We start from the raw sequence: 15,741 nt of genomic DNA, 5'->3' as shown, positions 1-15,741 counted from the left end.
TTATAGAATGCCTTGTAGTTGTCTTTGGAATCTTTAGCAATTTTATTTTCATAACTAGCTTTGGAGGATTTTATGAGGGATCTCAGCTTCTTAGTGAGGCTGGTAAGGGAGTTTTTTGCATCCTGGAATTTTCCTCTTTTCTGCAACAGTTTCTTCCTTTTGTTGTAAAGTTTGTTTATGGCAGGAGACCATCAGATTGGCTTCCTTTTTTTGGAGTAGAGCATCTTGGTTCTATTTGGGATGGCACGATTCTTGCATGAGTGGATGAGCTCGTACAGTGCCTTAGTGTAGGATTCAGCAGTCGAACTTTCAGTTCCTGTCAGCATGGGTGTCATAAAGTTTGTCACTTCTGACTCGAGTAGCATAAAGTTGGCTTTGGAGAAGTTTTTATGGAGGTTTCCTTACTGGGGGGTGGGGGTGGGATGTGGATGTTAAGGGTGATTGGCTTATATTCCTTGTCTTGAGTCCCGCAGTCTCCATTTCCCTGCAGCATGGCAGGAGAAGTTAATTAACCAGTTAGTGTTCCTGGGTCACACATGAAAAGAAGCACTTGTGTCAATTATGTTTATCCACTTAATAATTACAATATATATATATATATATATATATATATATATATATATATATCTTTTATTTTAATTAACTGAATTCATCTGTAGTTCTGCCTAACTAGACTAAAGGTTGTGCATACCAAGTCAAAGAAAACCTGCTCCTTTGAGACAAAGGGAACACAAGTGATTCTTTCAGTGTGGTAAGTAAGCATCTTTCATTATCAAAAATTCCTTTAAAAAAAAAAATATATATATATATATATATATATATATATATATATATATATATATATATATCTAGTAACACTTTATAAGCTCAAAATACTGAAATCTCAAATTTCAGAATCTCGAGCTCATAAAGTGGAAGGATCGGAAGATTGCAACCCCAGAAGCAAGAAATTCAAAATCTTGAATGCGGGAGATTTTGAATTAGCAGTTCTGCTGTTGCATTGTGTTCGTGGATTCAGATAAGTGTTTATGTGTAAGGGTGTTGGGTAGGGGCTGTAGTGTGTGTAAGTGTGTGTTGTTACTGTGATGTGTGTGTCTGTTTGTGAGAGGAATGTAGTTTGTGTGGTGGTGTTTTGTGTGTGTGTGTGTGTGTGTGTGTGTGTGTGTGTGTGTGTGTGTGTGTGTGTGTGTGTGTGTGTGTGTGTGTGTGTGTGTGTGTCTATGTAGTGCGACCTTGGAGTTAGAATATTTAAGTAGGGGGATGTGGGGGGTGCAGGGGGGCACGGGGGTAGGTGTGTGTGCTTGTTTAGTTGTGTGCGTGTGTGTTGTATTGGTGTTTGAAAGTGTTGGGAGTTTGAATTTCACAATTTTGTAGTTTTGGGATTTAGGGCTGCGTGATTGTGTGGTTTCAGGTATTTGGATTTTCCACTTTATGGGCACGAGATTCTGAAATTCAAGATTCATAGGTTCTTAGGTGATTACTGGGCTAATGATCCCAGGGGGCATTTTTAAGGTTAGCCATGTTTCCCATGGTAAGAATCAATCCATGTACATTTCATCTGTAAGGTAAACACCTTAACCATTATGACAACCCTCAACTGGTGTTAGCTATTATAGACTCTGGCAGTTGTTGCAGAGGTTAAGGTTGTGAGCTTTAGTTCCTGTGATACAGGGCTTGACTCCTTCAGCCCTCATTTCCTCGCTGTGTGATCTTGAACAAGTCACTTAACAAGACATTGTTTCTCTGTCACCCTTGAAAAGGGACTGCTTGTCCACTGGGCCTACCTGTTTCTTCAAATTAACTATTGTATTTACGCTCACACAGGTGCATCTTTTCACGTGTCACCCAGGAACACTAACTGGTTGTTGTCATTATTATTATTACTACTACTACTATTTCAGACATTAAAAATAATATAATTTCCTTTGTCTCTGAATGTAAGTACCTAGTGTCACCTTTGATCTCTCTATCGCATTCTCTAATCAGATTGACAAAATTATTAACAAAGTTCTATCCCTGCTAAAACCCTACTGCAAGATTTCACACCTGCTCTCCTGAATAGTTAAAATATCCTTAGCCAAAAATGTAGTACTTTCCAAGATGGAATATTATCTTCCTGTTTTGACATTTCCACACAGATTATAAATTACCGAAAACAGGATTTGTAGATTTGTACTGCTTCATGATTCTCACGCTTTCCAATTATGTCTCCTACATAAATTTAAGTAGCTCCCAGTTACTTAAAGATCAACCTACCTACCAGGTACATTGTTATTTAAAGTACAAAATGATGGATACTGACACCCTTTAAAAAGATTGCTCTCAGTCCAAAACTCCCAATAAGATGTCATTATTAGGACCCTCCTTTAAAACTACTATTGGTGAATGGGCTTCCTCGAAACTGTCTTGCATTATGGAACAAACTCTCTTCTGAAATAAGATGTATAGAATCCCTTCAGAACTTCAAAAACACTGAACATCTCCACAATAATGCTGAATGTGAATACTTTAATGGTAAAGGTTAGTACTAAAATAAATGCTCCCTAACCTTTAACCAGCCTTGCAGCTCTTTTCTTAAACATTGTTAAGACAAATGATATTTTATTTCTTACTGAAATTGAATAATTTTATATGTTGAATTAAAGTGTAGCAATTACTGTACTATTATTATAAATATGCTCTATACTACTATCATTTTGTAAATAATATCTGTATCACTATCATTTTATTGTTTTTAGTGATCTGTTACCTATTTTCTACTCTGCTTACATGTGGCTGAAAAAGTCTTTTGGACCAGCCCACCTACCCACTTATCAAATAATTAATAAATCAATAAAATATATTGTATTCTAGATAAATCAATAAAATATATTGTATTTTAGACAAGCTTTGTATAAGTATATGCCTATCTGAAATGTTATGCCTCTATTGAGGGTCCATCTTACTCTAGTGGTGACCCTTAGTAGACATCTTGGGATTGTGTGGCAATGCTCACAAGCCCCTGGCTTAAAGCTGTTCAATCTGTGCCAGCAAGTGATAGGGTCACATCTGTATGGTAATTAATAGAGTAAATGTATAAATTGGATATATGTGCGAGCTTAAATTCTCAGTATAAAATCAGTTGTATTTAGTAATGTTTTTATAGCACTGAGAAGTATACTTGAACACAAGTAAACTTTAAACTTTACTTAAATGTTATTGCCTTAGACATCTGTCCATCTTACCTCCCAGTAAAGCAGACACTTTGCCTAAAATGTTGTGCAATGTTATTGTCTTTCTTATTTGTATTAGTTTGCATATCAGAAAATGTGAACAATCAGCCTAAAAAGATGGTGTTTTCTAAGATGAGATAGTTGATTATTCTGGAAATGAGTAATCATTTCTTTTAGCATCATCATTTTTGACATTAAGAGCTGTTAACATCAACAAAGTTTTCATATACAAATGGAATAACCAAGCAAGATATCTATTATTCATACAAATAGTGTATAAAAGAATTTGGACGGCCGCAGTGGTGCAGTGGTTAGCAATGTCACCTGACAGCAAGAGGCTCTCCAGTTCAATCTTCGGCTGGGGTGTCTTCTGTACAGAGTCTGCATGTCATTCCTGTGGTCATGTGCGTTTCCTCTGGGTGCTCCGGTTTCCTCCCACTTCCCCAAAGACATGCTGCAAGGGGATTGGAAACACTAAAATTGGCCCTAGGAGTGCATGCATGTGTGTGCCTTCTGTGGAAGGTTGAGCACTGGGCTGGCAACTCGACACAGTAAAAACTCCACTGCCAATCATGAGCGGACAATGTGCTCCACTGTGAAAGAGAGAGAGTGTATAAAAGAATTCCTCAGAATTCCTTAGCCTAAGACTCTTTTAAGTGTCTGGCTTAGTTCCATGCAGTCCCTAAAGTTCTACGGTACAGTCATTGGTTATGTAAGCTGAACTTACCATAACAATAGATGTTTGAATGATCACTGTTGCGGTAGCCTTACCTATATAGCTTATAAACTGTCAAGGATATAACAGCCGGCCAGCTTCCAAAGCTTCAGGGCACTTTCCATGCACCCAAACTGTCAAACATCTTGAGTTGAATTGACTAAAAGTCAAGTTTTGGGTGAGAAGTCCTTCAGAGCTTTACTCCCACCAAAGAGTATACTCCTCTAAGGCTTTTGAGGATCGAAGGTCAGTTTGTGCTTTCCTTAGCTGGGCTGATAAGTTCCCTTTGGGGAAACAAACTTCCATTTTCTTAAATTGTATTGGTTTGTTTTGCTTTCCTCTTCAGGAAAGTTATTTTAAAGCTAGGAATGTTATTTAATGGCCTGTCTCAATACTGTAACATTCTTTTAAACAGAGCACTTGTTTGTTTCTGTCAGTTTAAAACTATTGGGAACTAAAGTGCTTTTTACTGTGTTTTTTCCTGTTAAAAAGATAACTTTTGAGGACTGGTAGTTTTATAGGCATTTGTTGCTTGCCTTCCCCAGGAAAGAGGCATCATTTTCAACTTGACTATGGAACGCACTACCAGTCCCATGGTCAGGCCTTCTTCTAGACACAAAAGCAAAAAGTTAAGCAAACAATCTTTGCCACCACAGCTGGCTAGCATTTTGCCTCAGCTGCAGGTGGATGACTATGGATCCGTGCATTATTTTATAGTTCTCACATTTTAATATACCAGGTTAATAATGTCTAGCACATGAAGTCTCAGCTCTTCTGCCTTTCTTTAGATATTATGAAAATTTATGTACGTATGTGCACTGAAGTCAATGATGCTGTTTAGACAGGTATAAGAAAGTAATTTTGAAAGAATCATGCTTCTTTGTATTCACTAGGACACCAGAAAAAGTAACAATGTGACAATGTATTCAGTTTACAGCTTATCAATGAAGAACTGAATCTACACTTTCTAAGCATGTCTTAACAGTTTTTTTTTTTTCTAAATGAATAAGCTTACTAGACAGAATTCTTCCTTGCCAGGGACAACATGAAAGTACTGTCATATTAAGTGACTTGCTCAGGGTTACTGTTTACAAATGGAAATCAATAGAAGCAAATCCAGGGCTACAAGATGAAGCTCATTAGAGCTTGCAACCTCAACGTTCTAAGGAAAAATACTAAGCTTTGCATGAGTCTGTTATGTTCCAGTTTATGTGTCAGTTTGTTTGATTCTAGGTAGAAAACAGCAGATGTGGATAGAAATTTAAAGAATTTTAAACATATGGAAACTATGTTTCAAATGCAGTATTTAAAAACTGTCAGAATATGTAGTTGAAAAAGTTACAAAAAAATCTAAAACCAGATTTGTCTCCATCACAGCAATAAAGTTGTTTGTTATAATGTTAAAAATACATTAATACTTTCTTCTACATAATATACATTATAGCCTTCTAAAGATTTATTTACTCTCCCAGATTAGGAAGGTTTTTGTTGTGTTTTAGTTTCATATACACTCAGCTAAGGAATATAAAACATATAACAAGCAAAACAAACTTACACAGAACTTAAACAACCCCCCAAAAAAGAAAATCGGGTAATAGTGGTCGCTGTGCCTTATCTCAAGTAAAGAAAACTTACTTGCAGCAGAATGAAAACTGAAAAGATTCCATACTTATGTCCCAACTCAAACTGAAAAATAATTACATTTAATATTACAAACAGAACAATTTATTTAATTTTAGCTCTACTAATTGCCTTTTAACTCTTTTTTTAACTACTTATTCAGTTACTAGTGGTTAACACTAGTGGTACAGAGTGAATCAAAAGGCTTATCGAAAGCTGATAGCAGCGAATGCTCTTTGATTGACCCCTAAAGGTCGAACAACATCAATGGTGAAGACACGGAACAGTGATTTTCTTCCCAGGGAAAAAAAATCACTGGGTCATTGTTGGGAGTTTGCCATTTCCTCCATTGTGGTACGATCTCAGTGTTGGTATATTTAAGTAGGGGAGGGTGAAGCCCCCCCACTCTATGTTGCATTTTCATTTAGTTTGTTTTGTTTTTTTTTTTTTGCGAAACATCAATTTTTTTCCCTGGAAAAAAAATCGCTGTGCCATGTCTTTGCCATTTAGGTTGTTTGACCTTTAGGGGGTCGATTAAAGAGTGTTTGCTGTTATCAGCTTTTGATAAGCTGATATAGAACCAATCAAAAGAGCATCATTAGCCTGTCTTTACATGCATTCCAGGCTTCCACACACAGCAAAAATTAAACGAAATAGAATCTTTAAAGAATCAGTAGAAAGGCAAATTATGTTGTCTTTCAGTTTACAGTATAGCATAAAGGGAACAGTAGTCTGTGGTTCATTTGTATTGCGAAGTAACTTCTCTTCCCCTTCACCTCCACAGTCTTCAAAACATATATCTAAGATGGTGTCTGAAACTTAGATATAAGGTTATTACCAGAGTGTCTATAATGTCTGTTAGTTTTTATTTACTGGCTCTGCCCTTGCTTCTTAGACATTGCTAAGACCCAGGCCTCCTTGCCTATACAAACAAGCACTTATGACTGAATGCATTCTCATAACATTAAGCAATACATTGTTTTGTTTGGACCTAAAACACAGTCCCCCAAACAAAGCTTTTCATTCAACATCCCACAGTCATGGTTACACATTCTAAGTTAATTTGATACAAAATCTACTTAGATTAGAAATTTACAGAAGACATTATTAAAGATAGCATATCTAGCTTAGACAGGCATTTTAATTGCCTTAGAGGTTATAATATGCAGCAACTGAGATCTATGGCCTGTAAGATTTGTAATCTTCTTCTTCTTTCGGCTTTTTCCCGGTTAGGGGTCGCCACAGCGGATCACCTTGTCTGCACATTGAATGGCAGTGGAGTTTTACAGTGTCGAGTTGCCAGCCCGGCGCCCAACCTTCCACAGAAGGCACACTCACACGCACACCTAGGGCCAATTTAGAGTGTCCAATCCACCTGCAGCATGTCTTTGGGATGTGGGAGGAAACCGGAGCACCCGGAGGAAACCCACGCGACCACAGGGAGGACATGCAGACTCCGCACAGAAGGCATCCCAGCCGAGGATCGAACCGGAGAACCTCTTGCTGTGAGGCAGCAATGCTAACCACTGCACCACCATGGCCGCCCTGCCTGTAAGATTTGTAATAAGAGAGCATATATGTTTCCACGTATGTTGTTACATTTGTTAGCTATGAAGGCAAATACAGTTGCTGATGGAAAGCACGCCATTAGTTTTACTGTTCCCATGAGTTTAGGTAGCGGAACTGATATCAACAGTATAAAAACAAACTGAAAGATTATTTTGGGGAGCAGTGATCTATCTAAAGTTGCAGGAGAGTACCCCAAAACTGTGTACAAAGAAGTGGAAATTTAAAAAATATATTGGAATAAGATTATACCCTCAGACTTTTAGTAGAACACACCCCTGTAGATTTTGCTGGTGGTATAGGTTAATTAATTTAGGGACTAATATTTGCTTTTCTTCTTTGGATTAGATTTCTGCTGCAAGGGACAGAGATATAATTGTAAGAGCACCTTTGTAACTTATATTGCAATGTGTTTAAGCTGTGCGCTTCTCATCACATCAAGGGAGATATTTTTGCATTAAAAAGAAGGTAAAAAATATTGCTTTGGTGAAACACACTTCTAGCTGTGGTAACATTACTAAGTTCATGTTTAGTGTGAGAGGCAGTGCAAAGTCAAATTTCAAGGGAGGGGATGTCAGCAATTCGTTGGATGTTAACTGAAGTAGCAACTTTTTGAAATGCATATAATCAAACAGGTTTAAACAATTTTGTTACTATTCAACAGTACCTTAAATCTTTATCGGCCAGGAGACTAAATATACTTGTGTTTTTATTCTGATTTGTAGATATATATTTGTAATTCTTTCAGTAAGTTACTGATACATATACTTGATTTGTGTGTTTTTTGGGGGATGTCACATTGAGCAATTTATCATATAGCTGGATTTGTAATTGGTGTGTGAGTTTTAATGATGTTCAGTTGTGTCTGTGAAAGAAAACATTAAACTCTATTAAAAATGGCTTTTCCAGATATTAAGAAGTGCTTTTTGTTTTCATCAAGTGGTTTGTTTCCTTTCTCTGAAGTGCTGTTGTATTATTTTTATACCTGTGTAAATATTATCTTTGTTAGATTATAAATATTATCTGTTTTGCATTGTAAATATTTTTTACTCTGTTTTTTTTTCTGTTGACACCAACCCATGAACCAAATATTCCTGTTTTACTGGAAACTTCCATTTGCATGGACAAACAAAAGTGTACTAATCCTATATATAGTTCAGTAATCCAACTGCATGATATATTCCCGAATGCAATAATAGCCCACCCACCAAATCAAAATTTATAAATATTTGTTGGTACATATCAATCTGCCATGTTCCTTTAAACAATGCTTTCACATGTAAGGAGGAAAAAAAAGTCAGGTGGTCATAAGTACATCTGCTTCACTATCTTAAAAAAGTTTACACGACAGGTTTTAGTGGCCTACTTATCCTTAATTAACTTCACCATTCTTTCAATATGTAGAATCTCCAATATTAAAGAGCCTCAGTGTTTGCCTTTGGTCATACTGCCAAAGCACATCACTGTCTTTTAAACATCAAATTCATATTAATCTTTATTATTTATGAAAGTACCATGTACAGAGTTCAAATAGGTTAACAACAATAAATAAAATGGTAAATACAAATAATAAAAGCATAACGTGCTATATAAATCAAGTAGATGTATAAAAATAATCCTGCTACTTATTAATAGGAGTGATTTATTTATGTATTCATTCATTTATTCATTAACATTTGTTTATCAGGAAAGCCTGTCTGAGTCAAAAAAGTAACCATTTTCAGGGGAGGATCTGAGAGAAAAGTTCCAGATACAGTAAATTACATAAGTATGCAAGCAGAAATAATTCATAACATAAAAAAATCAAGAGTAAATAGTCATATTGTAAGGAAAAATACATACAAACATTTACATGTCAGACTGTGTGAAAGCAGTTACAGTGATCATTATGGAAGTTGTTAAAGTGTATTATTCATGGAATGGGAAGAAAGAGAAATTAGAGTTGATAGAAAAGGAAATGATAAGTATATAGACAGAAAAGAATAAGTTAATAGGACTACAGGAATATATCGATAAGCAGGGGATAGTAAAGTGTGAGAGAGGCAGAGGGACTATGATATAGGGTAAATATCAGCGATATAAAGTAAAATATGGATGAAAGTGGAGGGAAGAAGAGGCAGGTGTAAAATATTTGTAGAACAGAATAGAAATGGAATAAAATGCTAATTACAATGGAAACTAGAGGTTAGTATCTAGGTAGGAAAAGGAAAGAGAGAAAGGCAGGTAGTCGGGGATTATGCGGAAAGGTTCAGCCGGGATTAGTACATAATTTTGGTTAAATGTTCATATAGTTTGCGTTTAAAGGAAGGTTGGCAAGGCATAGGCCTAATAACAAGAGGTTGTGACACACTTAGATGACATTGATAATTAAAATTCTGCAGATTGTATAAAACAAATTAATTCATACCGAAGTCAGCCATAACAGCTGTGCGACTTAGAAGAAAATCTGAATAATAATTAGCAGTAATCCATGACTGGGTGTGGCTTATACAAGATTTACCCAATCACTGTTGGTATGGTTTGATCACAAGGGCGAAGCCCAAGTGATTAAACAAAGCCAACCATGGATAATCTTGCATTACCCACACACAGAAGTAGATTATTGCTATTATACAATGGCATTATTTAGAAAAAAAAGTCTTACTTTTTCTAAATAATGACATTGTATAAAAGGAACATTAGTGTCCCTTCCATCAGTTTTCTTATACAGGTGGCCTTTTGGCTATATATTATCCATGCCGCAAGTATGGACATTCCTACGTCTACAGTATACACAAAAATTGAATTTCCTATTACAAAAGACTGATTTGTCTGAGGTCTGTTTAGTTTGTGACTCAGTAATAGGGTAGCATCTTTGTTAGCAGACTTCATGTCTCAGCAGATTTGGAAAAAAAAGAAAGAAATAAAGAAAACACAAGCATTAGATCATATAGTTCATTTCTTCAAAGAAATGTGTTAGAGTAGTAACAAAACTGTCCTTTTGAAAAGCTGAAAGGCAAGTCACTGTATAGGTGAACTAAACAAATATTTGTTGATTTATTTATTTATTTGTTTGTTTTTTTTTTCAATAGGTCAAGTAAAGAAGTCATCTGGCAGAGGAATCTTACCCCTTCCAGAATGGAATGTGAAGCACTGAAGGTGCTAAGGCAAAAAAAAAAAAATTAAATTGACACTGAAGCAAAAAGAAAAAATAATAAAAAAATAAAGAAATAAACTTGTGATATATGCAGTCATGATTGCTGATACAGATTCTGCTCCCTACAAGTAAGTAACTGATAAATTTGGGCATGTGTTGTACATGTTTATTTAGATAGTCTGAGACACGTTTCAATGCTGCCTGTTTGGAGAGGATGAAACAGTGTGTTTCTGTCCATAGTTTTTTTTTCAATAGCTACAAACAACCAAACTTCTTCCTGTTGTGATCACCTGATTTGTAATGGGATCGGTGATTCTTCTGTTCAATCATTGTGCACATTTTGACATACTAATTAGTTTTCATTGTATAATTGCCACTATGTAGAGGTGGGGCCAGATAAACAAGGACATGAGTCTTTGATGTTTCCAAATACATTTGTGGAATTACCAGCAGCCCCTGCAAGGCTGAGTGTGAATCCAGAGGAGGGTAATAAGAGAATTGCAAGGACAAGTAAACTAAGATCAAATATTTTAAAGCTTCTATAAACGTGGACTTGGGATGCAATGCAGGCTGCACAGCAGAGGTATAATATGCTGATAATGAAAAGCACCAGTAAAAAGTGCAGCCATTGAGTTCTGTCTGCAGCTGGTCAGTCTCAGTGTCTGAGCCAATCACTGACTAAAGTGTGTCTACTAACTCGCCACTCTTAATCTATACCAACTCAAAACATGTCCATTACAAATTAACCAATCCAACATTATTTCTCCCTAATTTTCTGGTATTCTATCAACTGTGTACTTATTCCTGGGTCTACATTACCCAATTGACCGTTTAGGTTAGCGAATACCTGAACATCGAACTGGTAATATCGAAAAATTAAAACAGCGAACAGCCGATTTAACGTAGGGAATGAATTCCCTCAGCCACAAAAAAAAATTTAAACCAAAATGAAGTGGGGGACTTCACACCCCACACCCCCTGATGTGGGGGGCTGTGCTCCCCACACCTCCCTAACTAAATATACTAACTCTGAGATTGCTCTACAGTGGGGAAAGGGGCAAAATCCACATAACGGCCTAGGGAATTCTTTCCCTGTGTTAAATCATCCGTTCACGGTTTTTTGCTTTCGCTATTACCAGTTTGACATTTAGGTATTCTCTAACCTAATTGTTCGATCAGGTAATAGGAAACCCTTATTCCTTCAGTCGGTTCATAACCAAGCAAGGAGTCACTCTTAATTATCAAGAAAACTCACATTTTTCAACTTCTACACACAGACCTGGCCCCATCAACTACTAAAAATTGCAAACTGGTTCAAATATTATACCTTTAAGTACTCAGTAAAAAAAATACCTTTGTCCACACTGGATCTGTCAGCACATTCTTATCACTGATCTTCAAAACAAACTACCTTATCATCTTCTCCTTTTTAGGCAGCTGCTTACAGTTCATTATCAACGCATTTTTTTAGTACTTAACCTCTAATCTTTTTTGAAGCCATTAGGTCTACATATGTTAATGTATTTCACCAAAACTTTTACTGGAAATATGTATATAGTGTTTTCTCTGGCTATAACAGGTAACATAGTCATTTAGTAAGTTATCACCTCAAAAATATTATAATTAGGTGTCATAACCCAAGTCTGATATTGATCACTCAAGCCGACATGTTTGGAATGGACAATCTGATTCATTTATATTATGTTCGAAGTGCCAATATGCCTCTGTTATTGCATTCTGTGACATTAGTACATTATAACTATTTATTTTAATTTGTTCATCAGCTACCAATTCTACTGTCATTGTATTTATGTATGTAATTCTCTCAGTCTTGCTCTTTCCCTCTTTATATTGAAATGCATTCATGTGGAGCTTTTCCCCCTGGTCCTCCACTGAAAATGGGTTCTGCCCTATCATACTATAAAACAAACACATGAAAGCAAATAATATCTTTAGCATTTGTCTTTAAGAACTTCTTCAATACTTGCCTTGCATTCATCTTTCCTAGAACTAAGCTTATTCAATCTACTCTAACAGTCATGGGTTTCTTTTGTCTTCCTTCCACATTTATTTATTCTTATTATTATTATTTATCTAAAATATAATTTCTTGCTCTATATAAAACACAAAGACTAGAGTTCAAAAGCACACATTATCCTGTGCATAGTCTTACTTATAAACCAATACTTACAGTCGGATATTACAGGTCTATATCACATTATCAAAATTCCAAAATGTCGAACACCATAAGCTCGACCTTGGAATCTCGAAGTGTGATAAACTTGAACGCTCAGAACAGTGAAATTTATCCAAGGGAAAAAATTTGCTGTTCCGAGAATACACACACACAGCACAGGCACACCAAAATACATAATCCACACATACACACTTCACAGAACCCTACACTAAACCATGCATACACTACTAGCTATCCACTTACCTTAACCCACTCCCTAACCCTAAGGTCCCTAACTAACGCACACTCACCTTACCCACTCCCTAACCCTAAGGTCCCTAACTATCACACACTCACCTTACCCGCTCTCTAACCCTAAGGTCCCTAACTATGGCACACTCACCTTACCCGCTATCTATCCCTAAGGTCCCTAACTATCGCACACTCACCTTACCTGCTCCCTATCCCTGAGGTCCCTAACTATCACACACTCACCTTACCTCGGTCCGTTCGCACACTTACCCGGTCCGTCACCTTCGCACCACAGTCGAGGAAATAGCGAAACTGCAGAAATGGCACACTGAATACTTTCCCTGGGAAAATATTTGGTGTTCTGCAGCTTCTCTATTTCAAGTGTTCACTGAATTGGGGTCGATATTATAACATTCAAAGTTTTAAGACTTCGATGTTATAATATAGACCTGGATATTACTATGTGGAATACTATAGCTTTGACTATGTGGACCTTTGTTGACACGGTTATGTCTTTCCTCTTTAAAATCTTATCTAGATTTGACATAGCTTTCCTTCCAAAAAGCAAACTTATTTTAATTTCATGGCTCGAATCACCATTTGCACAGATCTTTGAGGACAAGGAAATAAAATTTGCCATTGCCTCCACATCTTCTCCATCTGTTTGCAAAGAATGACTAGGCCTAGATGACAACATTTTAGTTTTTTTTTTTTTTTTTTTTTTGATTGTGAGCAACAATTCAGCTTTTGTACTTTCTACTTTCATCTTCATCAACAGGCTCTTCATCTCTTCCTCACTTTCAGCAATTAGACTTGTAACATCCATATATTTGAGATTGTTTATGTTTTTCCCAACAATTTTTATTCCAGCATCTTATACTTCTAACCCACATGATAGATTCATCATATAAACTGAATAAATAGCTTAATAGCCAGTTATTAGTCTTGCAGTCTAGGGAACTTTTGAGGAGCCTATCCCAAATACCCCCCCCCCCTCGGTTCCCTTAAGCATTGTCTTGTTAATTGACTTGCTCGAGCTCACACAGGTGGCACATGAGGGCTGAGGAAATCAAACCCTGTACCACAGGAACTGCAACTCACAGTCTTAACTCTCCTTGCTAACTACCAGATAAGGGGTGCCAACATACTGGATCTGGTGCTTACCAATATGGGGGGGCCACTCTAGCACCCCCACTGTGAGGTCTTCCCTAGTGAGATCTGACCACAAATCAGTTTCATTCAAAGTAACTATCACACCAGATAAGTAGAGCAACAATAGACAGCCTTGTCCTACTCTTTTCCAGATTTTGAGCCAATCAGTTGTTCCATACATTCTAACTGTTACTTATTCTGCTTACAGACTCCTCAGGAATCAAATGAGGTGACCCGGTATCCCCATTTCTCAAAGCACTTGTCACAATTTGTTATGACTCACACAGTCCAAAGCTTTAGATTGTCAATAAAGCAGAATTAAATATTCTTATTGAACTCCCTCACTTTCTCTATTATCCAGAGAATATTTGCAACTTGATCTCTAGTGCCTCTGTCCCTTCTAAAACCAACCTATACATCTGAAGGTTCTTGGTCCATATACTGCTGGACTTTATCTTGCAGAATCTTCAGCATTATTAAGTTAGCAGGTGGAAGAAGTGCAATCATTTAATAATTTAAACACTGTTTAGCATTGCCCTTTTTAATGACTTTTTCTAGTCTATTGGCCACTGTTGCATTGTCCAAATTTGCAAACTCTGAGCAGCACTGTAACAGTGTAATTTTGCAGGGTTTTATACAATTCAGCTGGAACTCCATGACTTCCTAGTGCTTTGTTTGATGCCAAGGATTTCTTGGGTCCATTTAACTTTACTCTCCAGAACGCCTGACTCTATATCAGGGAACATACTATTGTTTGTATTCATTATGTTAGGGTCATTCTTATATACTTCTGTATATTCCTGACACCTCTTCTAAATTTCTTTTGCTTCTGTTAGGGCCTTCCCCTCTTTGTCTTCTGTCATGGCCATTTTACCCTGAAAGTTTCAGTTAATGTCGCCAATCGTTTTGAACAGATTTCTTGCCCTCTCTTTCTGTTGTTTTCTTCTAGTTCTTTGCACTGTCAGCTTAAATATGCCTCCTCACCACTGCTTGATATTCTCTGAAACTCTTCATTCCGTTTGACATATTTCTTTTACCAGTGTCCATTACCTTTTGTTTGACTTCTTCCCTTTGCCACATACAAAGCCTCCAGCAACATCCATTTTGACTTTTTAATCTTCTTTCTTTGTGGAATATTTTTGATGACATCTCCTGGGCAATATCACAAATTTCTGTCCATAGTTCTTCAGGTACCCTATCCGCCGGCTCTGACCCCTTAAATCTATTCACTTGGTATACTGCTGAGCTCATATCTTAATGATGTAGGGTATCTTCTTGTTTTCTTTAATTTAATTCTAAACTTTGTGGTAAGAAGTTACTGGTCTGAGCCACAGTCAGCTCCAGGTCTTATGTTTGCTGACTGTATTGAACACTTCAAGCTATGACTACAAAGTATATAGTCAAATGAAACCAGTAAGGAACCCAGACACATCACCAAATATTATGGTAAACTAACAATGTCCCACATTAAGAAGACTTTCTCCACATATCACATGTGAAAATTTGCAACCACCTATCTAGTCATCCAGGTTGGTTTTAAAAGTTGCTACAGATGTACAATGCTTGGTGGGTAAGGACAGTCTGTTCCAAAAATGGGGTATACATTGGGCTGGGAATCTGTCATGCCCTTTGGTAATGTTGATGTTGGAGTATAGGTTTAGTTCTGTAGAATGGCTGTTTGCTATACAGCTGATTCTGTTTAGGTGAAGGAGTTCAAAGAGTGCTGAGTCTTTCATAGCACAGTAGGCCAAGCAGAGATAACCCCCCTCTCAGGAGTCTATATGACACTGAGTAAAGGGACAGGGCATTTAGTCTATCAGAGTAGCTAAGGCAGCTGAGATCTGAGATCTTTTTGATGAGGAAACATTGAGGTTTCTCATAGGTTCATAGTTTCATTGGTCTATACTAGGTT

The sequence above is a fragment of the Protopterus annectens genome, chromosome 6.part0 (assembly GCF_019279795.1).
Source record: "Protopterus annectens isolate FY-2018-M chromosome 6.part0, PAN1.0, whole genome shotgun sequence".
Taxonomy (NCBI): domain Eukaryota; kingdom Metazoa; phylum Chordata; order Ceratodontiformes; family Protopteridae; genus Protopterus; species Protopterus annectens.
The sequence above is the reverse complement of the archived record's forward strand: the minus strand, read 5'-3'. Positions refer to the sequence as shown.